Source organism: Elephantulus edwardii, unplaced genomic scaffold, assembly GCF_000299155.1.
Source record: "Elephantulus edwardii isolate Elephantulus edwardi_28Jun2011 unplaced genomic scaffold, EleEdw1.0 scaffold00038, whole genome shotgun sequence".
NCBI lineage: Eukaryota > Metazoa > Chordata > Mammalia > Macroscelidea > Macroscelididae > Elephantulus > Elephantulus edwardii.
The window spans coordinates 7237562-7262674 of record NW_006399788.1 but is presented as its reverse complement, the minus strand read 5'-3'; the positions used below and the strand labels follow the sequence as shown (position 1 = coordinate 7262674).

General features: G+C 44.0%; 1 protein-coding gene across 1 annotated transcript in view; it reads left to right on the top strand.

Annotated features, from left to right (window-relative positions):
• PEBP4 (phosphatidylethanolamine-binding protein 4) overlaps window positions 1–25113 on the top strand; it is a 341738-nt gene that overhangs the window by 84130 nt on the left and 232495 nt on the right. The gene's annotated exons all lie outside the window — the stretch shown is intronic.

Genomic DNA, 25113 nt, shown 5'->3' with positions numbered 1-25113 from the left:
AAACAAAACAAAAACCAATGGGCTCAGTATATCAGAGATGGTGAGGGTAACACAAGGTAAGGCCAGGTTCAGATCTGTTATCCATAGGAGTTACAATCAACTGGATGGTCCATAAAAACTACAGCTCCCAAATATTAGTCAAAGGAAACCATATAGATAACTACTGTTTAATGCATGGAGTTATCACAAATCAAGTCCAGCTCAATGTAAGCAATACCACCAACAAGTAAGATCATTTTTTTAAAAAGCAGTTATACCCTGATGGCCCTATATCTGCAACTGCTTCTCCTACATAGATCATAGTCCCTGCCTGCCCACTGTAGGCCTCCCTTTGCTTCTTGCGCAATTCCAGACCCTTGGTACAAACAAGATCTAGTAATGTCACTAAGTGTACATGAAGAAAATCCATGCTTGTACTTGTGTATTTCCATGTTTCCTGGATCAGTTCAGGCAGAAAGGAAGTCTTCCACTTCCCTTTGACCAGTAGATGCACTGCAATTCTATCCCTGTCTCCACATCCAAGGCTGCCTGGTATTAACTACACCAATGATCTTCTTGGTGCCGACAACTCAGACTTTCTTAGAATGTGACTTTGCAATCCTAAGCCCCTTGACTGTGCCAATAGCAGGCTGTGTGGCCTTGGCCCTGCTGCCATGCTGTTCTAGGTCGACTTCTTTCCTTCTCTGGGTCATTGGGAGAAACAGTGGAGAGAAGTAGGAGAAAAAACTAAAGGGACTTGAGGTACAATCCCTAATTTTCACATTCAGCTTATGAAAGCTACAAAATCTTGGGAAATCTCCAATGTCTCATTGGTATTTCTGATCCTTTCAAGGCGAGCTGCTTACCGTGAGGATGATGATGGTCATAATAACAGTTATTTAGAACCCACAAAGTGGCCAGGATTTTACATGCATTACTTTTAAAAATTCTTACAACACTGTGATAGAGTAGCCAACTCTTAGACCATTTATAGCTGGGTCCGACCTGTCAATTTGTCATCCTGCAAGTCACTGTTTGCATGCTGCAAACTGTGCCACTAATCTTTTGAATACTGTTAGGAAAACTCATGGTGGACAGTTTTAAAAGATTTTCCTCACTAAAGCAGGTTAAGAAGAATGATCTGGCAATCTCCTTCTGAAATTTAACTCATTATCATCAAGTTGAAGCTGATCCAAACCTAACTTTCTAGTGGGTTTTCAGAGGTTACAGCCCTCACAGGAGAAGATTGCCGGTCTTTCTCTCTCAGAGAAGTTGGTAGATTTGAACCAAGTGTGTTTGGTTTGGCAGTACAACTCCTTACTCACTAGGCCAAACCTAAGGAGCACAAAAGGATACTGTCTGATATGTTAGAAGCTGAGCCTCCTAGCTTGAAAAGCCTTCCGAATACACATTGGCTATAACAGTGGACACAAAAATAACAGGCGGTTCACCTTGATAGATGTAAAATTATCACAAGTCAGAAGTGGCTCAACAAGAACTAATAGCAACAATAAACAGGAGAGGCTGAGACATTAGAGGCTAAATCCATAGTTAACTAATTAGTGGACACACAAGCAGTAAATGGCAGGTTCTACGGGACTCTATGTAGAAGAATGTGGCATCAAGTTTTTTGTTGTTTTTTTCTTCTTTTTTTATTATTAAAGTTTATTCATTTTAATGAACATTTACAGAGATTTTGGGTTTTCATGCATTCATTGTTACACTGTTTTCTCTACCCTCCTCCCCAGTTCGTTCTTCTTCCCCCTCCCCGAATGTCTGTTTTAATTGTCCAATTGCCACAGTGCTTGTCAAAGCCAGTTCTGATTAATCTCCTTTGTCAGTGTGTCCTTTGCCATTCCCTATCTCTCCTCCCTGAGAGAGACTTCACCCTGATTCATAAGGAAAAGGGGATGGCATATTCTCTTAGCTACTTCCTGCTGAAAAGGGACGCTGTGCTTTTCAGTGGAAGATCTTCTCTTACTACTTTAAAGGGCCCCTTTGGCAGTAGGAAACACATAGACTATTATGGAGATTGATTTTGGAATTTAGATGCACTGTTATTAATTGTGCTTAGCCGTACATGTTCATATCCTTGAAGATGTATCATGGAAGTGTTGCAGCCTAAAAGACACAAATTTAACTAACAAGTTAAAAGTACATGAGTCAAAAATTAAAAAGCAATAATATTCCGAGTAGAGGTTCTAGTAGTGGCACAAATCAAGTTACAGAGGGAAGGTGGTTCTTACATTAAAAGGTCTATAGACTAGCACTTTGTCCATTATAGTGTAGAGGTTAGGAACCACAAGATGTAAAGGCTCAGCTATGTCATTTATGGTTCTTAAGTCCTGGAGCAAATTCCATCTACCACTGGGCTGTTTTACAACTCGGAAGTTCGCATGCAAGGTAGAGGTGAAGTAAGGAACTGCTTATGAGGTTTTCCATCCATTCCAACAACTAAGAAATAGTGAGAAGAGTTGGGACCTCAGAAGGTTTTTAGGACCAATTAGTAGGCTCTGTGTCCAGGAGAAAATGAATATACTTACCAGTAATGCTAATGCTCACCCACAGCTCTTCTGGGAGGATCTAAATCATTGAAGCGTCCTCCTTTGTTTCCACCTGGGAGCTGGGGCCTGCATGGTGCCACTGTTGTAGAATGGGACTGACCTTGGGGTTGGGGAGAGACTGAGTAAGATGGGTTCAATAATGTATACTGCACTGAAACAGAGGAGGGAGAAAGCTGTTTAAAAGAGATATGTGATTAGGTATTTCTGTCATGACAGGAGTCTAGAGCGATGCCTGCATGGTGGAGTGGACCTGGGGGAGGGTTTGTAAAACAATGAAAGAATCTTTTATTTTACTTTTCCAAGAGGGTAGTGTTCTGGGGTGGGGGTGGGGAGCCTTGGGAGGGGACAAATCTACAACAATGAATAAATGGAAATCCAAAGCCTCTGTAAATTTTCACTGAAATTAATAACAAATTTAAATTTAAAAAAAAGAATTAAGTTAGAGTAAGGATGGCAATGGATTGATAACTGCTCAAGCTAATAACACTATATCGTGGCATGGAGGAGGAATAGTGGAAATGTATCCACATTTACAACATTCCTCTTACCAAAACCATTTATGGAAAATAGGTACTGCATTGGAACATATTATCTCTGGATTGGAAATGATGATATTGTTAATACTTCTAGCCTTAAGCTTAAAAGATTATAATGTTCAAAATTATTTGTTATACATTTGCTTAAATTTTCCCCACTTTTAACAACTGGGATCTAGAGGGAAGAGAAAAGGCCAGAGAATGGCCAAAATTATTGGGGCAGCTATTGCTGTCAGTTTAGGGCCTGTGTCAGGAAAAGGAAGTTTTACTCATATACAGTGCTACCCAAAGGTAATAAAGGAGGTCAGAATTGCTTCCACTGTGCAAAGCTGGGCCACTTCAGAAGACAGTGTCACAGACGAGAGCCACAGATAGGCAAGGGAGTAGAGAGGAAGCTCCCACTCACTTGCTTTAAGTGTGGCTCTGAAGGACACTTGGCCAAGGTGGCCCACATCAGGCATCAAGTTTTGAGGAAGAGTCATCAATAGCTTTCATTATGCCGATGATACAACCTTGCTTACTGAAAAAGACTTGAAGCCCTTGTTACAAAAGGTTAAATACTGCAGTCTTGAATATGGAGTACATCTCCATGTCAAGAAAACAAAAATCCTCGCTACTGGACTGATAAACATCATAATAATTGAAGACAAAGACATCCCTTATGTTGCATCTGCTCTTTTTGCAGAGGCAAAAAATGTGGCTGTTTCTTGGAGAGGGACATCATGCTTGGAAAGGTGGGGAGATAGTAAAGGAGAGGAAGACTGTCAAGCAGATGACTGCACCAACTGGCTTGAGTATGTCAGAGGTTGTGAGGATGGCACAGGACAGGACAGGGTTCAGATCTGTTGTTCATAGGGTTGCTCTAAGTTTACCTTGATTCCACAGCACCTAACAATAACAACAACCCCCCAAAATCTCATTTCTAAATGTTTCACTGTACTACTTCTCTCTACGAGAGTCAGATGACTTTTAACACAGATTAGATGAATTGTGTTCCAAGTAATAATAGGTAATAGAAACTAAGAGATTACTTTGATGAAGAATGCCCAAGGAGAGAAATTGCTCTGTGGGAACAACTGTTTGGAATTGAGGGTTTTCATTCATTTCTTCTTTCAGCAAATATGTATTATTGATTAGATGCCAAAGGGAGCCCTGGTGACCTAGTGGGTAAAGAGTTGTGCTGTCAACCCAAGGCATGTGATCCTAATTCACCAGCTTCTCCATGGGAGAAAATGAGCTGTCTCCTCCTCTGTGATTTACAGCCTCAGAAAACCCACTGGAGGGTCAACCATGATTCAATTCCCACATGACAGCCCATAACAACAATAACAACAACAACATTAGATGCCTGGCATAGTACTAGTCAATGGTGGCATCGTTCTAGTCGTGGGGATATATAGCTGTGAATGAGACAGTCAAGGTCCCCACTTGGTGGACAGAGACTGACAAGAGAAAAGGAGATAAATAAATAGAATAATTACAGAAAGCATGCATCTGATAGGCTAGGTCCTCTCCACAGCAAGGCTTACAGGGTAGAAAACTCCTGATGCCCAAGGCCTCCAGTTCCCAGTCTTTTACCAGATCAGTCTTCCTGAGCACTCACAATCACCATTGGGCCCAAACAGATTAAAACAAAAACTCACCCTGAGTGTTTAAAAGAATTAAATGTGTGGAGCTAGTTACACAGGAGATAGGCAGTCTGCTGACCCTCCAGCAGGTTTTTACCTTTCAGAAACTGTAAACTCCATGGGAATAGACTATACATCTTTCTCCCAAGAAGCAGTTGAGTGGATTTGAACCGAATACCTTTTGAGTTGGCAGCATAACTCTTTACTTCTAGGCCACCAGAGATCCCATACAGACGCATGAAGGCAAATAGGCTCAGATCCTTCCTTGTGGGGCATGACAGATGAGCTAATATTTGGCAACAATTTGTTCTGTTATATAGAAGATCATTTGGTCAGAGCTGGCTCCACAGCAGCATACCTGGGGAAACTGAGGTTTAAAGATTCAAAGCAACAGTCAGTCTAGAAACCTGGGAAGGTTTTGGTTTAAAATTCATCTTAGTTACCAAGAGCCACTATAACAGAAATACTACAAAATGGGTGGCTGTAACAATAATTTACTTTCTTACTGTTTAAGAGACTTGTTGTTTGCTGTCAAGTCAGAACCAACCTATAGCTGGCTCCCCAGTGGACTTTCATAGCAGTAAATCATATGGAAGGAGACTGCCCATCCTCCTGAAGGGCATCTATTGGACTTGAACCGCATTCCTTTCAGCTTGCAACATAGCTTCTTACCACTAGGACATTAGAGCTTCCTTTTAGGAGACTGGGAGTCTAAAATCAGGGTATCAGCTCTTAGGAGAGGGATTTTTTCTTTCTGTTGATTCTGGGGGAAGAATTTTGTCTCTTCAAGTGACTTGGCTTTTATCTTCCTTCATCTCTGTTTTTTCTCCCTTGCTTATTTAATCACTTTTTTTATCTCAAAAGACATTAATTTAAACAATATCCTAAACCAAACTTGTTTTATTAGCATAATAAAGATCCCTCATTCCCAAAAGGGATTATAACCTCAGGCATAGAAGTTAGGATTTTTATTTTTTGAGGACATAACTCAATCTTTAACAAAGTTTTAGATTTAAAGATTATCAAACATCAGTGAATTCATCTTGCTTGGATGTATAATCAACCATTGGCAGTGGCAGCAGCCAGGAAATCAAAAGATGTATTGCATTGGGAAATTCTACTCTCTGGGACCTCTCCAAAGTGCCAAAGAGCAATGATGTCAGTTTAAAGACTAAGGTGCATCTAAAGCAAATTATTTTCAATTACTGAAAGTAATAGCTGAAAGCTGGACAATGAATAAGGAAGATTGTTGTTGTTGTTGTTGTTGTTGTTGTTATGTGCTGTCAAATTCTTTGCGACTCATAGTGACCCTATGTACAAGAGACCTAAATCCTGCTCTATTCTGTGCCAACCTCACTGTCTCTGATACACATACTCATTCCACCCTAATCACTGAATCGATCCATCTCATCGAAGGTTTTCCTCTTCTGCGCCACCCCTCCACTCTGCCAAACATTATGTCCCTCTCCAAAGACTGACTGTTCCCTCCTTGCAACATGCCCAAAGTATGTCAGATGAAGCTTCAGAATCCTTGCCTCCAAGGAGCAGCACATCTTCACCCTCTCCAGGACAAACCTGTTTGTTGTCCTAGCAATGCACCACAGTTCAAAGGCATACTCTTTCTGTCATCCCTAGTCACTGTTACAAGAAGAATCAATACCTTTGAGTTGTGGTGTTGGAGAAGAGTGCTGGATGTCTCATGAACTACCAATAGGATAAGGGAGTTCTGGTGGCTTAGTGGTAAGAAACTGCACTGCAATCCCAAATGCATGCAGTTCAAATCCACCAGCTGCTCTGTGGGAGGATAGGCACTCTCCTCCCGTGTGACTTTCTGTCTCTAAAAACCCACTGGAGTGTCAGCTATGGATTGGTTCCTACTCAACAAGAACCAAAATCAACAACATAACAGCAGCTGTCAAAAGGACAAACAAATATGCCTTGGAAAAGGTAGTTGTCCTGGAGGCAAGGATGGTGAAACTCTGTCTCACATACTTTGGGCATGTGGTTAAGAAGGGCTGGTCTTGGGAAAGGGCATCATGCTTAGAAAGTGAATGAGGAGTGAATGAGGAGATGGGTTGACATGGTGATTGTAATAATGGTGCTCAAGTATGTCAGAGATGATGGAGAGGACTCAGGGAGGACAAGGTTCAGATCCACTGTTTATAAGGCTGCTATGAGTCATAGTCGACTTGATGGCACTAAACAACAACAATGCTCATCCAGGGAGCTCTGGTGGTATACTCTGTAGGGAATTGTGAAGCTAACCCCAAAATGGTGCCTCTCTTAAGTTCATGTCAACCTTGGGAGAGGTGAGCAGTTTCCTCCTGTGTGCTGCACCACCTCAGAAACCCAGTGGAGGGTCAACTATGACTCGGTTCTGACTTGACATCAGTGAGTATGAGGTGTGCAGCTCCAGGTCTGGATCCCACAGCTGGTCTTAGGGCCTACAGAAGCTCCATAGCAGAATAAAGGAGCTCCACTGGCTCTCCACAGAGTCTGGGTTGTGGGCTCCTTCCCATCAAATGGCCTATTTCCACTCTGACTGCTGTAACTGGAACCCCCCATAAGCCATCTCTGCATGACCAATTGAACACAAGGAAGGGGAATTATACCTCCTCTTGTTTCCTGTTTTGCTGAGACCAGTGAAAAGGGTCCTTTTGTCCTGAGTGTGAGGAGAGTGGGGGAAGGACTCAAGCTACCTTCAGGTGTCTTTCAGTTTGGGCCTTTAGAGTTAGTTGCCCCTGCTGTGTGACAAGTGCTTCCTAGCATGGGGGCTGTCCTGAATGGGCCTCAGATGGAAATTGGGAATAAAACATAGATACCATCATGACAGGGAAAGCAACCCAACCATGAAGCAGGAAGTTGTTGCTTGTGGAGTAGTTTTGAACAACTTTCTCCTTTTAAACCCCAGGATAGTCCTCCATCACCCTTCTCTTTGTTCTCCAATAACAGAATCCCAACCCCGTGTCTTCCTTTCAGACTAGTAATAGCACCTCACATTTACATAGCAATTTGAGCCTCTAAGAGTAAATTAATAAGTAATCTGACCCTCACAAAATCTCTATAAAGTAGACTAGCAGAGATATTCAATAAAGTAGCCAGACTCAGGGCTTCTCTCTCCTCAGCTGAGGTGTTCTGAAAGGCCCTCATGTCCCACGCTCCTTGATCTGTTATCCCCTCCCAACTCTGGACTCAGACCCAGAATAGAGTCCAGAGGAAAGAATCAGCCCTGTTGTCTGACTTGCTGCATTTTCCTCAGCCACCATCAGTACACGGTTTGAGTGCTGCTGTTCTATGTCTCTGGTGGCCTAGTAGATAAGGAGTTGCACTGCCACTCCAAAGACAAGCAGTTCAAATCCACCAACAGCTCCAAGGGAGAAAGATATGCAGCCTTCTCCAATGTGATTTAGAGCCTCTGAAAAATTCCTTGGAGGGTCCACTATGAGTCAGCTCCAACTTGATGGCACACAACAATTCTGAGTTTAAGGACCCGTGCTGGTACACTGGTTCAGGCCTCAGCTGATAATGAAACGGTGTCTGTTGAAAGCCATCCAGTAGCTCCCAGGAAGAAAGATCTGTTAATCTGTTCCTGTCAAGAGGCAAAAACTCAAGTCATTGCCTGTCAAGTAAGAACCAACGTATAGTGGAACCCCCCACCCCCACCCCAGCAGGTTTCTGTGTTTGTAAATTACACAGTAGAGAGTGCCCGTCTTTCTCCAAGGGAGCTGGTGGTAGATTTAAACTACCAGCATGGTGCCACCTCTCTGTTAGCAGCCTCCTGCCCCATGGACTACAGCACCCTAGAAAATCCTTTAGGACAGCTCTACTTTGTAATTGTGAAGTCAAAACCAATTCACTGACACTCAACAACATTCCAATTTGAAGCCAAACTCAGTGCATGACATCAATCTGCTGCTCAGTCTCCGAGATCTAAAGGAACAGTAATTTCAGTTGCAGAAGCAAAACTGGTGATTAGCACCCCCTTCACGCAAATGCATCATGCCCCTCTGTCAGACATGTACTTTTATCACATTTTACCATGAAGTAAACATACCAGGAGATTTTTTCCCCCCTTTTCTTCCATGGAGGAAGACGAAGAGATTTGGAAATTAAAACTTCCATCCACAAATGCTTAAATCTTAGAATTGTATCACTGCCAGATGTGTGTCTGATCATGGCATTTTGTTTGAAAGCATGTACAAATCCTTCAGCAAGATGCACACTGGTGCCATGCTCACTGTCCTCTCCAACCACAAGATTGTAGAGAGGGGACACTGCTGTCATGGTCCTGCTTTGCTCCTAACCAGCTGTGCAGGGTTGGGGATGGTTCTTTTTGTTTTTTAATTAAAAATTTATTGTTAATTTCAGTAAAAATTTACAGAGACTTTGGATTTCCATTCATTCATTGTTGCATTTTTCTCCCCTCACAACCCTCCCCCCTAGTATACTACCCTCTTGGAAAAGTAAAATTCTTTCACTGTTTTACAATCCCTCCTCCTCCAGGTCCACTCCACCATGTAGTCTTCGTGCTAGACTCCTGTCAGGACAAAAATACCTAATCACATATCCCTTTTAAACCGTTTTCTCCCTCATCTGTTTCAATGCCGTATACATTATTGAACCCATCTTTCTCCATCTCTCCCCAACCCCAAGGTCAGTCCTGTTTTACAACAGTGGCACCATGCCATATTTGTCCCTGTTGACTGAGATACTTCACTCAGCATAATGTCCTCCAGGGTCCCCCATTTTGAATAATATTGCATGAGTTCCTTGTTTTTCAATGCAATATAGTATTCCATTGTGTGAATATACCACAGCTTCTCTATTCATTGGTTTGTTGATGGTTACTTAGGTTGTTTCCAACTCCTTGCTATTGTGAACAAAGCCACGATAAACATGGGTGCGCATGTATCTGCTTGGGTGGCAGTTACGGTCTCTTTGCGGTATATTCCCAGTGGCAGAATTGCTGGGTCAAACGGTATCTCTATTTCAATTTTTTGAGAAAGTGCCATACCGCCTTCCACAGTGGTTGCACCATTTTACACTCCCACCAACAGTGAATAAGGGTTCCAGTTTCTCCACAACCTCGCCAGCATTTGTTGCTTGCTGTTCTGTTAAATTTTGCAGTTCTGACTGGGGTGAGATGATATCTCATAGTTGCTTTAATTTGCATCTCTCTTAGAGCTAGGGATTTTGAACATTTCTTCATGTTCAAGCCATCTGAATGTCTTCTTCGGTGAAGTGGGGAATCGTTCTTAACCTCGCTGTTCCTCAGTTTCATGTAAATTGGGATGCTTCCACTTGGTAAATCTCAATTTATTTCCCCTTCTTATTCTTTTTTAATTTTTAAAAAGAGTATACATAGGGAGCTCTGGTGGTCTAGTGGCAAGAAGCTGCACTGCAACCCCAAAGGTACATGGTTCAAATCCACCAGATGCTCTGCTGGAGAAGGAGGGGCAATCTCCTGTACCAGTCAGATCCAATTTGATGGTACACACACACAAAAAAAAATAAATAAAATTTTTTTAAAAAAAGAGTATACACAGCCAAGGCTATCTAGTTTCAGCAAATTCCATGCATACAGATTGGTGGCATTTGTTTACATTCTTCAAGCTATGTGACCGTTCTGTCCTTTTCCATATTATGCTTCCACCATTAATGTAAACTCCTTGCCACCTAAGCTTTTCATCTCCCCTTTGGGGATGTTGTCCATTTGACCCCATATAGATACATCTCAGATCTCAATGCTCTAGGAAGACAAACTTTCCTGTTTAGGCTAAACCATTGTTTAGTCCAAAACAAACTTTGGGGGAAAGTTTTGGCTTAAGTACAAGGTTTAAAGATGCTCTCAGGGCAATAGTTTCTGAGATTTATCCCATGTCTGTGACTCCAGAAAGTCTAAATTCCATCAAGAATTTGAAAATCTGTTTTGCTTTACCTCCATTAGTCAGGATTCTTCTATAGAATTTTAATGAAAATATTCAGTAATAATAGCTGAACACCATCCAGAGTCTTGGTCTCACGGCACACAGGGTGGCAACCTCGGCTCTGCCTGTTCCTGACTCCCCTTCCCCTGCCATTCTGAGTCAATGGAGATCTGTTATTATAACTTGGAGAGCCTCTTGAAGATTTTAAGACACCAAATATAAAGGAAAGTCCTATGAGGCGAATAAAACACTGAAAAACAGTAATAGGTCAATTGATAGAGATATCTCAGGAGACTAACTAAATCACCTCTTTTGATGCTTCTTCTGAGTATCACTCCTCTTAAAAACAATGCTCTTTTTTTTTTTAAATTTAGGTTGTTTATTTTTCATTTCAATGAACATCTACAGAGATTTTGGGATTCCATTCATTCATTGTTGCACCTTTCTCCCCGCACAAACCCCCCCCCCCCCCCATTTGCTCCTCTCCTTGAAAAGCAAAAGAAAAACTCCCTCATTGGTACACAATCCCCCCCCAAAACAATGCTCTTTTAATCTCATCTCAGTCACTAAGAGATTCAGGCATCCATGACACATTGAGTTATTTAGTACCACTTTTGTGCCAGGTCCAGGACAAACCTTGGAAGTGCAAGGATGACTAAGATGTGGTCCATGACTCTGGGGAACTCACCATCTGGTGATATAAAAAGGCCGCAAGCGGATGCAGTGAGGCTTGTTGAGTGCTATTCAGAGGTATTCGTTCTCTTCCTGTGGCCTTGCTCTGGTCACTTAAATCTCCGAGTCTGCTCTTCAGTGATCAGCTGGAGATCTGTCTGCCTGCCTGCTTCCCTGTGTCACTACGAGCCGAGTCATGAGTGGGCTCCAAGAGGATGAGAATACAACAGTGTCGTAGTTGTAGTAAAACATTTCTCATGAGTAAGGGTTGGTCTTCACCTTCTGCCACGTAAGAAAGAACACAGAGCAGCTACTCCCAGCCTCAGAGTCGCACTGGGGGTAGAGTGGAGCAAGACCCCTAACTTTTAGCTTTTGCTCTTACTGACTGTTCTCTGATAAGAAAGGAGACCAACCTCATTCTAAAGTTTCCTATAGCCCCCGAGGATCAGTCTATATTGGTTTAACGGTTTCCCCCTCAGTTTCCAGTTGGGTGTTATTTACTGTTCTGTTTGAATGTGCTCTCAGGCCTCCTCTGTGAGCTGGGAAGTGTTAGGAGTGCTTGTACTTACAGGGCTGCACAAGAGGGAAGATCCCATGTGAACAGTGCCAGGAGGCAGGAGACCCTCTTTCTGGCTGGCTCTGAATGCAGGAGTGCCACGCTTAGAGAGGGAAGCCCTCCGTTCCCCTCACTGTACTTTGCAATCAGATATGAGCAATGAAATGACTCAGAGCCTCCATTGGCAGCAATCTTACTGGCTCCATCCATCAGGTAACTTGAGCAGGAAAGTACCACCCTGAGCCCTGGAGTCTCTGCAAAGACACCCTGTGCTTCCTCTCACCTCTGGGAGCTTTAGCCACCATTGGCCCTCTCTTTCTGGACATCGCTGGCCCTCAGGCTCTCTCCCAGTTTCCATACTGATTTGACTTGTAGGATAAATTTTAAATGGAGCCCCCGTGGTCGCATCCTCACAATGCAAATCTCCTGCTATACATGTGCTAACATTAAATGCCAGGGATTGAACCTTTCTTGTTCTCCCTGGAAATGGTCCTGTCGTCTTCCTCAGGACTTGCTTGGATAGAAATAGAACTAACCTGCAAGCATCCATCTTTGAGTAGCATGAGACACTCCCGGAGTTTCCTTTTCCAGCCAAGTTATATTTGGTAGAGAATGTGAGTGAGGAAAAAAGGAGCCCTCAGGGTGCCATGTATGTCTGGCTGCTGACAGAAAGGTCACTGGTTTGAATCTACCAGCTGCTGGGAGAAGAAAGTTGAGTCACTTTGCTTGTATGAACATTTACAGCCTTGAAATGCAATGTAACATCCTCATGGGTTAAGGAGGGCAGCAGAATTTCGCTTTGTGTGAGGAAAAATGTATCAAGGTGGTAAAAATAATTAGTACTCATTGCTAAACTGAAAGGCTGCTGGTTCAAAGCCACCCAGCACCAGTGCAGAAGAAAGGCATGAGATTACGACCTAGAGAAAACCTTAGCTCGCTCAACTCTTCTTGGTAACACCTGTCAATGGCATTGGCTTTGAGAGATTTGATCTGCTGTGAGCAAATGGGGAGGGCTGGAGACAAAGGTCAAGTCCTATCAAGAAGAAGGAACATGTGACGGTACTGCCTTCCTACCCCTGCCTCCCAGTTACGCACGAGGAGGTGACAAGCCTCTTGAGTCACATATATATATTTATTCATGTATATAAAAGCGGCCCCCTCTGTAGTGGGGAGGAGGAGCTGTTCTCTCACTCGCATCCCTCTGCTTCTCCCTCCACCCTGCCTCCGGGCTCTGCTCATCCCACACTGCAGGTGTCTCCCAGGCAGTGTTTATGTAAGCTGCTCATGTTCTGCGGAGTTACAGCGAGAAGCTGTTGTCAATTTGAGGAAAGCCCCCGGCTGCCCATATGAGTGGTTGTCCGTGGAGGGTTTCATAACAGGCCCGGGGAGGCAGTGGGCGTGGGGCTGGAGGAGAGGGGGGCGCACAGGGCTTCCCAGAGCCGGAGCAGGCCCAGTGCTCCCGGGTGTCTGAGCGCACTCCGGGGGCCCTGCCAAGCTGCGCCCCCCGCCGCCTGTTGTGTGGTTGTGTTTACAAGCTGTCGGCCTCTGGGCTCCCCAGGCACCACATCTGGAAGCCTGTGCCTTCTGGAAGCCTTCCCCGCGTTCTTGTTTGCTGGCAGTTTACTTATGAAGAGGGTGAGGACGATTTGGAAGTGTTTCCCCTGTCTGGCAGGCTGTGAGCAGGAACTGAGGACCTGAGTCTGGTTGTTTGATTTAGGGCAAGGAAACCTGACCTCCTGAGAAAAGCATGGAAGGCCCTTCCGACCAAGCAAAGTAGTGGGACATCACATCACCCTTTAGATTCTGATTCTTAATCAGGAAAAAAGCCTCTATAGTTGTACATACACATTTATACATTACTCGTTACATTATCTCAAAGACAAGGAAGTTGTGAGGGGGAGGGGCTTTGAACCCCAAAATAATTGAAAAGATTTGGAAACTGTAGCTCTGGGCCTGCAGCTCAGGTCAAGGACTCCCACCTAACACCCAAACCTTGCAGGTGTTGTTTTCTGACTGTATCACCTCTCCCAGTAAGAGATCTTTATTTGGGAAAGAAGGGAGGAAATGTGTATTTGGTATGTTTTTAAGGGCAGACTAAAACTGATTGTGCTGAATGGATTTTGACTCCTGGTGACACCATATGGCACAAAGCAGAACTGCTCCACACAGGTTTCTGGACTTCCTCTTCAGAGGAGCACACAGCCAGGCCTTTCTTCTGCAGAGCTGCTAAGTGGGTTGTAATGGTCTTGCCCTAAGTTAGTTGTAGACAGCAAAACCATGTTGGAGAATAGAGCTATCCCATGGACCACCAAAAGGACAAATAGGTCTTGGAAAAGGTGCAATCAAGGTGCTCCTTAGAGGCAAGGTAGTGGCCATCTCGCATACTTGGGGCACGTTGTGAGGAGGGGCCAGTCCTCAGAAAGGGACATGATGCTTGGAAAGGTGGCGGGTCTGAGAAAGAGGAGCAGACCCTCAACAAGGTGTATTAACACGGTGACTGTGACCGTGGCCTTCACAGTGTCTGAGAGGGTGAGGATGGCACAGCATAGGGCAAAGTTCAGCCCTGTTACTCATAGAGTTGCTGTGAGTTGTTCTCGATGGCACAAGGACCTAAGGACAGAAGAAAATACACACAAAGAAAATAATTATTATTTACAGAAAGGTGCCTTGGTAACACAAGGGTTAAGTGATCAGCCATCAGCTGAAAAGTCAAAGGTTCAGCTCCACCAAAGCTTCACCAGCAAAGAGATATGGGGACCTGCTCCCAAGAATCAGGCCCCCAGGCAGCTCCACTCTGACCGATAGTATCTCCATGGGTTGAAATTGACTTGATGGCACACAACAACACAACATTTACCAGCTGCTTTTCTGGGTAGGAATCGTTTTGGTTTGGATCCTCACAAAGATTTTATTATCTCCATTTTAGAGGCCTAGCACCCTTAAGCAATTAGCCGAGGGTAACGGCAGCTGAGAGAGAAGCCCCCATCAAAACTCCTATATCACTCAGCAGTGTAGGTATTTGCTCGCTTTTGCTTGCTGACCAAATACGACCTGTTTTGTCAGTGTTAATATCCCACCTGAAAGCATTGTTTAGATAGTGAGGAAACAGTTCCTAGATTATTTATTTTAGAAATTTGGATTTGATAATGCCTATTTCACAAACCCAAGCGCTATACGGCCCTCATTGATATGAACTGACACAGTGACTGCAGCCGTGGGCATGGGGAGGGTGCAGGAGAGGGCAAGGTTCACAGGGTCACTGTGAGTCAGAGTAGATGCCACAGTACCAAACACCCAGGGCAAAAGCACTGTAGACAAACATTGTTATCTTAGGAGAAGAGAAAGGTAATACATGATTCGATATTATAATTAATTCATTACACTGCTGTTGTTATGTACCGTCAGGTTGGAACTAACTCATAACTGACCCTCCAGTGAATTTTCAGAGGCAGTAAATCACACAGGAAGGGATTGTCATCTTTCTCCTGCGGAAAAGCTGGTGGACTAGAATCACGTGTCTTTGGATACAAAGTGCAGCTCTTTGCCACTTGGCTCCCAAAGCTCCCTGTTAGTTACCTAATCAATGGCAATTAATGGTATAAAACACAATGAGTATGAACTGTTGTGTGAAAAACCAATATGATTTGTAAACCTCTGCTCAAACAAACAACCTTTAAAAAAACCAACCCGTGCATTGTTACCAATGAAGCATGTCCATAAGTTACATAGGTTGCTTCATCAGTGGATGTTGACATCTTTCCTGAGTCACCCGCGTTTCAGGCGCTCCTCAGTAATCAGTAATCACATGACAATATTCTAGAATAAGGCCTCGAGACAAATCCTGCGAAATGGAAGAATGATCTGGATGTGGTCTGTCTTGGGTAGTCCATGCAGTCAGCTCTCCAGCATTGGTTGAACTTCACTTGGACACTATTCCAGTCGTGAGAAAGTGATAAGGCATGATCTCCACTCCAGGGCCTGGCAGAAAGGACAAAGAAGTGCCGTGGGAGCAGCATGGAGGGAAAAACAAAACCCACTGCCATCCAGTTGATTCCAAACCATGTGTTAAATAGAGTAGCATTTCTCCACAGGGGCTGGCTGTGATCTCTATGGCAGCCCGTCACCAGGCCTTTCTTCTGCGGGGCTTCATCAGATTAGCAGCTGATGCCTTTAGATTAGCAGCTAGTCATAAATCACCTGCACCACCCTCTCCAACACATCTAAGAGTTGTGGTGATAATGGAAGACATGAAGACAAAAGAGGTGGTTTTGAGTCTACCAGGCTGAGAATAACAGGATTAGAAAGGGAGGAGAGAATATTCTAGGTGGAAAGAAGAGTAAATGCAATGGTAAGATGATCTTGAGAGCCCTGGATGTGTTTTTGAATGTTGTTATTTGCCATTAAGTCGACCCTATGTACAACAGGTCTGAAGCTTGCCCTGTCCTTGAACCAGTCTCACTGACTCTGACACACCTAATCCCATTGCCCCACTAATCATGTCAGTCCATCTCATTTGGGGTCTGTCTTTCCTGTACTGTCCCTCCACCTTTCTGAGCATGATGTCCTTCTCCAAGGACTGGTCCCTCCTGGCCATGTGCCCACAGTATGTGAGACAGAGCTTTAAAATCCTAGCTTCCAAGGAGAAACTTGAGTTTACCCTCTCCACGACAGATCTGTTTGTTCTGGCAGTTCATGGTATATTCAATACTCTTCTTCAGCACCACGATTCAAAGCAGTGGTTCCCAGATTTCCGATGCCACCCTCTGCCCTCTCAGAGAGCAGATGGGCAAGGTAGGGCAAAATGTGAACAAGGTTTCAAGCATTCTGTCACAGGCAAAAGAGTGCCTGAGTCTGTACCTAGTTTGCTTTTAAAGAAACATCTGGGTCATATTTAGGATTATTACTAAAACGTAATCCTCTGTGATTTCTAGACTAGAGAGAGAGGGGTAGGGCTGCCTTTGTGGGCAGGTAATTGTGCATAAAAGTGGATGCCCTCCCTCATGGGGTGTATTGAAGTTGAGAATCATCTGGTGCTCCAGTCTCAATGGTGAAAGGCTGCGCACAGCTGGCTCCAAGGGATAAATTCATTACTGCACTAACAAGGTTGACTCCCAAGGCAGTGAAGGGAAAAGATTTAGAGGCTGGGGGGCGGGGGGATGTGTACAGCTTGAATGGCAAAGCGGGGAAGCAGCCACAGACCCCACCTCGGAAACAAAATGGTGAGGCCGACCACCAGAATCTCTATTCTTAAAGCACTGATGAACAGCTGACAATTACTTGCCCCTGAAAAAAAAAAAAGAAAGAAATAATAAATCCCACATTATCATTTCAATGACTTCCTCACATAAATACCAAAGAATCAAAAAAGCTGGTGCCTCATGTTGCTCCCAGGATCGAAGGAATGGTATCTTTCAGTTATCGGATTTTATTTCTTTGCAGCATTACATTTTATACATATTTATTCATGCAGAACAGAAGCGCAGCGTTATTGAGGCTGCCATGCGAGCGGAAGGGAAAGCTGTTATACATAAGAATGCACCACATTTACATTGTCGCACTTTGCAACAATTGAACTATATGCAACTGGCGTTTTTTTTCTAATAATAATAAAAAAACCCCCTCTGGTTTGCATCTAATTTACTGATTGCCCCCCTTTCTTACTCCTGAATTTTCATATGCCATAGAAATGTGGAAAGAGGTGTGTGTGTTTGTGTGTGTGTGTGTGTGTGTGTGTGTGTGTGTGCATACACACGCCTGTGAAGATCCTTTAAAGATACAAAGTGTCGGGGAGCTGGCAAGAAGTAGCTTTTCTGGGGAGGGGTCTGGGATCCAGAGCAAGTATATAACTATTTCTTTCTTAACAGATGCAGTTAACTGAACTGCAAAACATTCATCTTCTGATTTAATAACTCATTCTGCTTGCACAGAGACAGAGGTATTATAGTGCTGCATATTGCTTTTCGGGCTTTTGAGTGTCAACGATGAAGCCCCGTCTTCTAATAAAATACATTTTCATAGTAATTGAAAGAATAATTTTCTATCTCATCATTTTCCTGGGTCCTTAAGAAAAGGGGGCTTTTGGCTTCATTCCCCTTCCCCTGCCCTGCCTGTCTTGTCTTCTCTTTTAATTGAAGTTCCTTCAGTTCCTGCAGCATGCATCCCCATCTGGGGCATCTGCAGCAGGAAGTGGGTGCAGGCCGCCAGGCAGTCCCAGGTGCAGAGTCAGCTCTCAGCGCACAGACAGTCAGAGGAGTGGAGACCTGGCTTCTTGGCTGAGTTTGTCTCCTTACCTCCACTTGCGTGGGAGCTGAGCTGCCCCTGACTGGTCACCACAGAGTTGGTTCTGACTCATGGGGACCTCATATGTTAGAGAGGAGTTTTCAGTGGCTAGCTTCTCACAAGTTGATCACCAGGTCTTCTCGTTGTTAGCCACCACGAGCGGACCTCTGACTCTTATCAGCTCGATGTACAATAGATTGACACCAAGCCCGATGCTGTGCCACCCTCACAGTCTCTGCTGTGGCCATTGTTGGAGTCACTGTGTCTGTCCAGCTCGGTGAGGGTCTTCCTCTTCTTCTCAGACTCTCCACCACCTTTCCAAGCACAATGCTCTTTCAACAACTGGACCTTTCCTGATCAAATGATCAAATGTGCTCAAAAGTTCTCTCATTGCTGTCAAGTTGGAACTGACTCATGGCAGACCCGCCATCTGGTTTCTGGAGGATAGAAATCACATAGGGAGGGGAAGATTACCCATCTTTCTCCCACAGAGCTGCTGGTAGATTTGAACTGCTGGAGAGGCGCCACTTTTGGGTTCGCAGTGCAGCTCCCTAAGGACTACGCCACCAGAGCTCCCTGGCAACATGTGCAGCAAGGCACAAATGGAACATGGCAGTTGAGATGTGAAGCTCACATACTACATCAGCCCTGGAATGTCCCTCACCACCTCCACAGTCAAAATCTGGGGTTGTCCCTCCCATTCCACATGCATTTCTCAGGCTGCAAGTGACGTGTGTGAGTTTGTTGGGCTGTGGGAGGGGGTGAAGGAATCAGGAAAGATCCACTGGAGACCTGAAAAGATGAGGTGATAGTGGACATAGCTCTAGGGTGATTAATTTTATAAAATGCAATGTATAGGAATGATCAAATGAAGCACAAAAAGTATGAAGGAATGCGTGAAACAATGTATATGAATTTTGTATGTAAGCCAATATAAAGGAAAACAAGAAAAGATTTAAGACAAAACAAAGCAAAGATCTGAAATTGCCCCTCCATTCTGCACGCACCTCTCAGGCTGCAAGTGACTTCACCTCCACCATCTTAAAATGAATATATCAGCATGGTAAGGACAGCATTCAAATCTCAAACCCAAAACCAGGGAGGAGAGATGTGGTCTTTGGAGATATTGCACACACTAGACACGTTAATGTGGTTGACTTTAAATGCCATTTTGGAGAATTTAAGGACAAAAATTAGAAGTCTTCTTTTAAGACAAAAATCCCTCTCATGGTTGACAATGTAGATAAAGAGGGAAATGATAGCAGATTATAATAAGGTTAGCAACCCCTTGGTGGTGGAAACAGTTAATGTACTTAGCTGCAAACTGGTTGGTTGGAGGTTCAAATCCACCCATAGTTTCCTTGGAAGAAAGGCTAGTGATTGGCTTCTGAAGATCAGTGATGAAACTCTATGAGGCACGATTTTACTCTGAGACACCTGGGGTCACCATAGGTCACAATCTGCTCTGTGGCAACTGGTTTTAAATGGGTTTAAGAACAATCAGATGTAACCTCTCCAGTAACTGGATTTGTTTTTTAAGATTTCTCTGTTTCTCTTTCCTCACACTCACCCAGGGAAGGATGATTTCTGGTGAGACCTTGCTCAGCATAATTTAACTTTGCCTGTAGGAACTCTCACACTTCCCTGTTTTAATCTAGTGGAAAGAGTTCAGAAGTCAGGAACCAGGATTTGGAGGCAATAAGGCTTGGATAGAAAGTCAAAGTACCTCCCTGAGAAATGGTCTGGGAGATCTCAAAATTTTTGATAACAAGTCTCCTCATTTCCTGAGTCTTTACAGAGGCTTTTGACTTCATTCTGTTCTTCCCAACCTCACCCGGTGCTCACCAAAGCTTGTAAATGTCCCTGTATGTCAGGGGGCAGGCTTCACTGGGCAGGGCTCTGGCTAGCAGACTCAGCACCTTCATGGAGGTTACAAAAATAATCAGGTCACATTTGACCAGGGACATTTGCATAAGTGCAAACACCGTATAACCTACTGCAAGTGGATTGTAATCAAGAATACAGAAAAAATTCAGGTCCAAATCCTAACATTCCCCCGGCCTCCACTTTTTGTTACCCTGGGCAAGTAGCTTGATTTCTTACTAAAAGTACCTGTCTCATAAAATAAACTCAACCCAGTCCTCACTTGGGTTGCCGGGGCTGTAAAGCTTTTACGGGAGGAGACTGCCTCATCTTTCTCCCACATAACAGCTGGTAGATGCAAGCCACAAACTTTTCCACTAACAGCTCGACACAAAACACACCATAACACCAGGGCATCTAAACAAATGAACTATATATTGTTCAACTATGTGAAGAAGGATATGGCATCAGGATTGGAAGAAGACTCATCAACAATCTTTGACATGCAACTCACACAACCTGGTTTTCAGGAAATCAAGATGCTTAAGCACTTATTGGTGAAGATCAAAGACTATAGACTCAACATGGATTACATCTCAATAAAAAGAAGACAAAACTCCTCACAGTTGGACCAATAAACAGCATCACGATCAATGGTGACATTGTCAGGGATTCCCTCTTACTTACATCCATTAAACACCCAGTGGAGCCGCAGTCAAAAAATCAACTCATAAGGGTGCTCTGGTGGCCTAGTGGCAAGAAGCTGAGCTGCAATCCCTAACGTGCACAGTTCGGATCCACCAGGTGCTCTGCTAGAAAAGGAGGGGCAATCTCCTCCTGTACCAATCAGGAGGAGATCTGACTCAATGGTACATACAAGGAAAAAAAAAAAAAGGAATCAGCTAATACTTTGCATTGAACAAATCTGCTGCCAGGGACTTCTTAGGCATGCTGAAGAATAAGGATGTGACTTTAAAGACTCAAGTATGCCTGAACCAGGACATAGGATTTTCAATCACCTGGTGGCCTCTTGGCAAGAAGCTGCGCTGCAATCCCAAAGACACGTAGTTCAAGTCCACCAGCTGCTTCATGGGAGAAAGATGAGCAATCTCCTCCCACATGATTAACTGCCTCTGAAAACCCACCTGAGGGTCAGCTATAGGTCGGTTCTGACTTGATTGCATACAACAACAAAGATGCATATGAAAGTTGGACAATGAATAAGACAGACCAAAGAAGAATTAATGCTTTTTTTTTCTATAATTATATTTTATTAATTTTCATAAACATTTACAGAGATTTTGGGCTTCCACTCATTCATTGTTGCACTATTCTCTCTACCCTCCTCCCAGTTTGTTCTTGTCCAAATGCCACAGTGCTTGTCAAAGCCAGTTCTGATTAATCTTCTTTGTCAGTGTATCCTTTGCCATTCCCTATCACTCCTCCCTGAGAGAGACTTCACCCTGAGTCATAAGGAAAAGGGGACGGCGTATTCTCTTAGCTACTTCCTGCTGAAAAGGGACGCTGTGGGTTTCAGAGTGAAGATCTTCTCTCACTACTCTAAAGGGCCCCTTTGGCAGTAGGAAACACATAGACTATTATGGAGATTGATTTTGGAATTCAGATGCACTCTTATTGATTGTGCTTGGCTGTACATGTACATATCCTTCAAGATGTATCATGGGGGTGTTGCAACCCAGAAGACACAAATTTGACTAACAAGTTATAAGTACATGAGTCCAAAAATTATGGAAAAGTAAAAGAAAAGATTCTTTCATTGTTTTACAAACACTCCCCCAGGTCCCCTCCACCATGCAGCCCTCGCTCTAGTCTCCTGTGATGACAGAAATACCCAGTTACATCTCTCTTTTAGACGGTTCTCTCCCTCCTCTGTTTCAGTGCAGTATACATTATTGAACCCATCTTACTCATTCTCTCCCCAACCCCAAGGACAGTCCCATTCTACAACAGTGGCATCATGTAATATTTGTCCTTTTGTGACTGGGATATTTCACTCAGCATAATGTTCTCCAGAGTCAACCATTTTGAATAATATTGCATAAGTTCCTTGTTTTTTAATGCAGCATAGTATTCCATTGTGCGAATAATTAATGCTTTTGAATCGTGGTGTTGGTGAAGAATCCTGGATATACCATAGCCTGCCATGAAGCCAAACAAAGACGTCTGGGGCCTCTCTCCCAGGTGTTCTGTCGCTTCTCTATTTCAGACTGTCATCCCTCCCCAGGGCCCAGTAGCACTTTGATAAATTGAAGGACCCTGTTTCACCTTGGGCTTTGGAATAGAGGAGAGAGTTGGCACCAAGAAATCTTTCTTTGACCTTCCTGCCCTCCTTTAGGTTGATCAGGGAAGGCACAAATCCAGAAAGCCTCCAGAATATCACCGTCTCGGGCCATCTGTGATCCCGAGAGTTTTGAGATGATAATTGTCCCAGAGAAAGCTTTCTTTCTGGCAGAGTCCAAGAGAGCCAGTCATTTAGAGACTGGAAAGTCACTGCTTGGGCAGACATGGGACCTGTTCAATATTGTTCGTCTTCTGGTTGTGCTCAATGGATCCACAGTTCTACATTTCTCCAAAAGAGCTGCAGAGAAGCCAGACCAACCATGGAGGGACATGGCTTCTTTGAAAAAAACAAAAACAAACCACATGTGTTTCTGTGACCACTGTTCACTTCTAAGCAATGCATATATATGTGTTCTTCCTTAACCACGTACTCTGTGACAGTCCTACTCCAAATGTTCTAAGTAATGCATCAGTGAAATAACAGACAAAATTTTATTTGTCTGTAAAATGTGTCTTAAAGATGTATTAAAAATAAACATAAAGAAATAAGCCGCCAAAAATATCCCCCAAAAATTGAGCAGAAGAAAGGTAGACGGGTGTGCTGCAGGACAGACGTTTGTCACCTAAGTAGGGTGGCAGAGTGACAAAAGGGTGTTTAAGCAAAAAAGGCTGAAAAATGAGTCAAAGGTCAAAAGGATCAGGCAGAAGGGACTGGCCAGTGCAAATGCCATGAGGCAGGAGTAGTGTTCAAGGAGTGGAGTGGGGGGGGGGGAGGCACGTGGCTGCAGAGGAGTAGTTTGGGGCACAGGGTACAGGTAATTCCCATAGAGCCTTATAGTCTTTATTAGCTGTTACTGAATAGATACTGATGTTTCTGTGTCTTTCGTGGGTAAAGAGTTGCACTGCCAACACAAAGGAAGGTGATTCAAAGTGATTTTTCATCATCTTTGTATTCCCCACTGTTCTTGGCCTAGTGTTTTCTACATGGTAAGAGCCCCAGACAGATGTGTATCCGGCACCAACTTTCTCCAAATTCCAGACCCATATAGTCAACTTTCCACCTGACATCTCCACTTGATTGTTATTAGTTGTCATTTTCTGACTCATGACAGACTCACTTGTGTCCAAGGAGAACTGGGGCCTCTATCCCTGCTGCTTCTTCTGTATTTCAGCCTGTCATCCCTCCTCAGAGTCCAACAGCATCTCCATAGAGTGAAGGGCCTTGCTTCACCCTGGACTTTGGAATGGGGGGAAGGACAGTAAATTATCAGTCCTATCTTCCCTGGAACCTCGGAGTGGACTTGAACTGCTGACCTTTCAAGTAGTTGAGTGCTTAGCTATTTGTATTACCCAAGGAGGCCATCACTAGGATACCTAATGTTATTGGTGTTAGGAGCCATCTAGTGGGAATCAACTCATAGCTGACCCTTCAGTGTGTTTTTGAGGACTGTAAATCTTCCTCCATGTGTGCAAGGGAAGAACTGCTCCATAGGATTTTCAAGAATGTGTTTGATTGCTTATCTTCAGAGATGCCCCTGTTTGAGCCGGGACCACCAGTCTTTCTGCTAGTAGTCCAGATCTTAATTTTTGCACCACCCAACGAGGACCATAGTCCTTTTGTTGACTAGGGCTTTTACTCAGAAAGGGACATCCACTGGAAGGATCTGAGCAAAGAAGTGACATGACTGCACTTCTATTTTAAACACTACTTCTGTGGTCACTGTGTTGAAAATAGGCTGCAGAGGCCCAGAATGGAAGCAGGGAGGCGAGCGCAGTGCTCAGAGAGCTGATGGTTGCTGTGAATGGACAAGACGTGGTCAGATTCTGGATATATTTGATTGTAGAGCCAGCAGGATTTCCTGATGGACTAGATTGCGGGTGGAGGTGAGAAAAAAAGTATCAGAGATGACACCAAGATTTTTGGCCCTAGCAGTTGGAAGAATAGAGTCACCCTTGATATGTGGGGACTTGAATGCTGCAGATTTTGAGGTCAATGTGAGGAGAGTAAGGGCAGAGATCGGGGTTCTGTTGTGCACATGGTAGGTTGGCACTGTTAGGTATCCTGTTAGGTAAATGTGGGAAATAGAGTGTTGTCGACATGGTGGGTTGGAACCATTAGCTCTTGTGACCTAGCAGGTAAGGAACTTCACTGCCAACCCAAAGGCAGCTGGTTCAAGTCTACCAGCTACTCCCCAGGGAAGAGATAGGTCATCATTTCCTGCGTGATTTTTAGCCCCTGAAACCTTCTGAAGGGTCAGCGGTGAGTCGTTTCTGACTAGATGGCACATAGCAACAACAACCTAAGGGATTCTAACGGGGTGTCCCTCGGTACCACAAGTAGTTAAACACTTGCTGAAAGGTTGATAGTTAAAGTCCACTCGTAGGTATCTGGGAAGACAGGATTGATGATTTGCTTCAGTTTACTTGGACACAAGTGGGGCTACTATGAGTCAGAATAGACGGCAACTAACAATAACAACAACAAAGCAGAGATGTCAGGCAGGCAGTTGAGCACGTGAGTCTGCAGTTGGGGGGCGGGGCTGGTGCTAGATACATACATGTGTGTGGCGCTCTTACTGTGTGTAAAACACTGGGCCAAGGGATTGTAGCGTGGCTTCTTACCATTAGGCCACCAGAGCTCCCAATTAATTGTACTAATCAGTTGTAATTAATGTTATGAAACAAAATTTTTCTGAATGTTGTTGTTACGTGCCATCGAGTCACTTGCGACTCATAGCGACCCTATGTACAACAGCCCTAAACTCCGCTCTGTCCTGTGCCAATCACACTGTCTCTGACACTCCCATA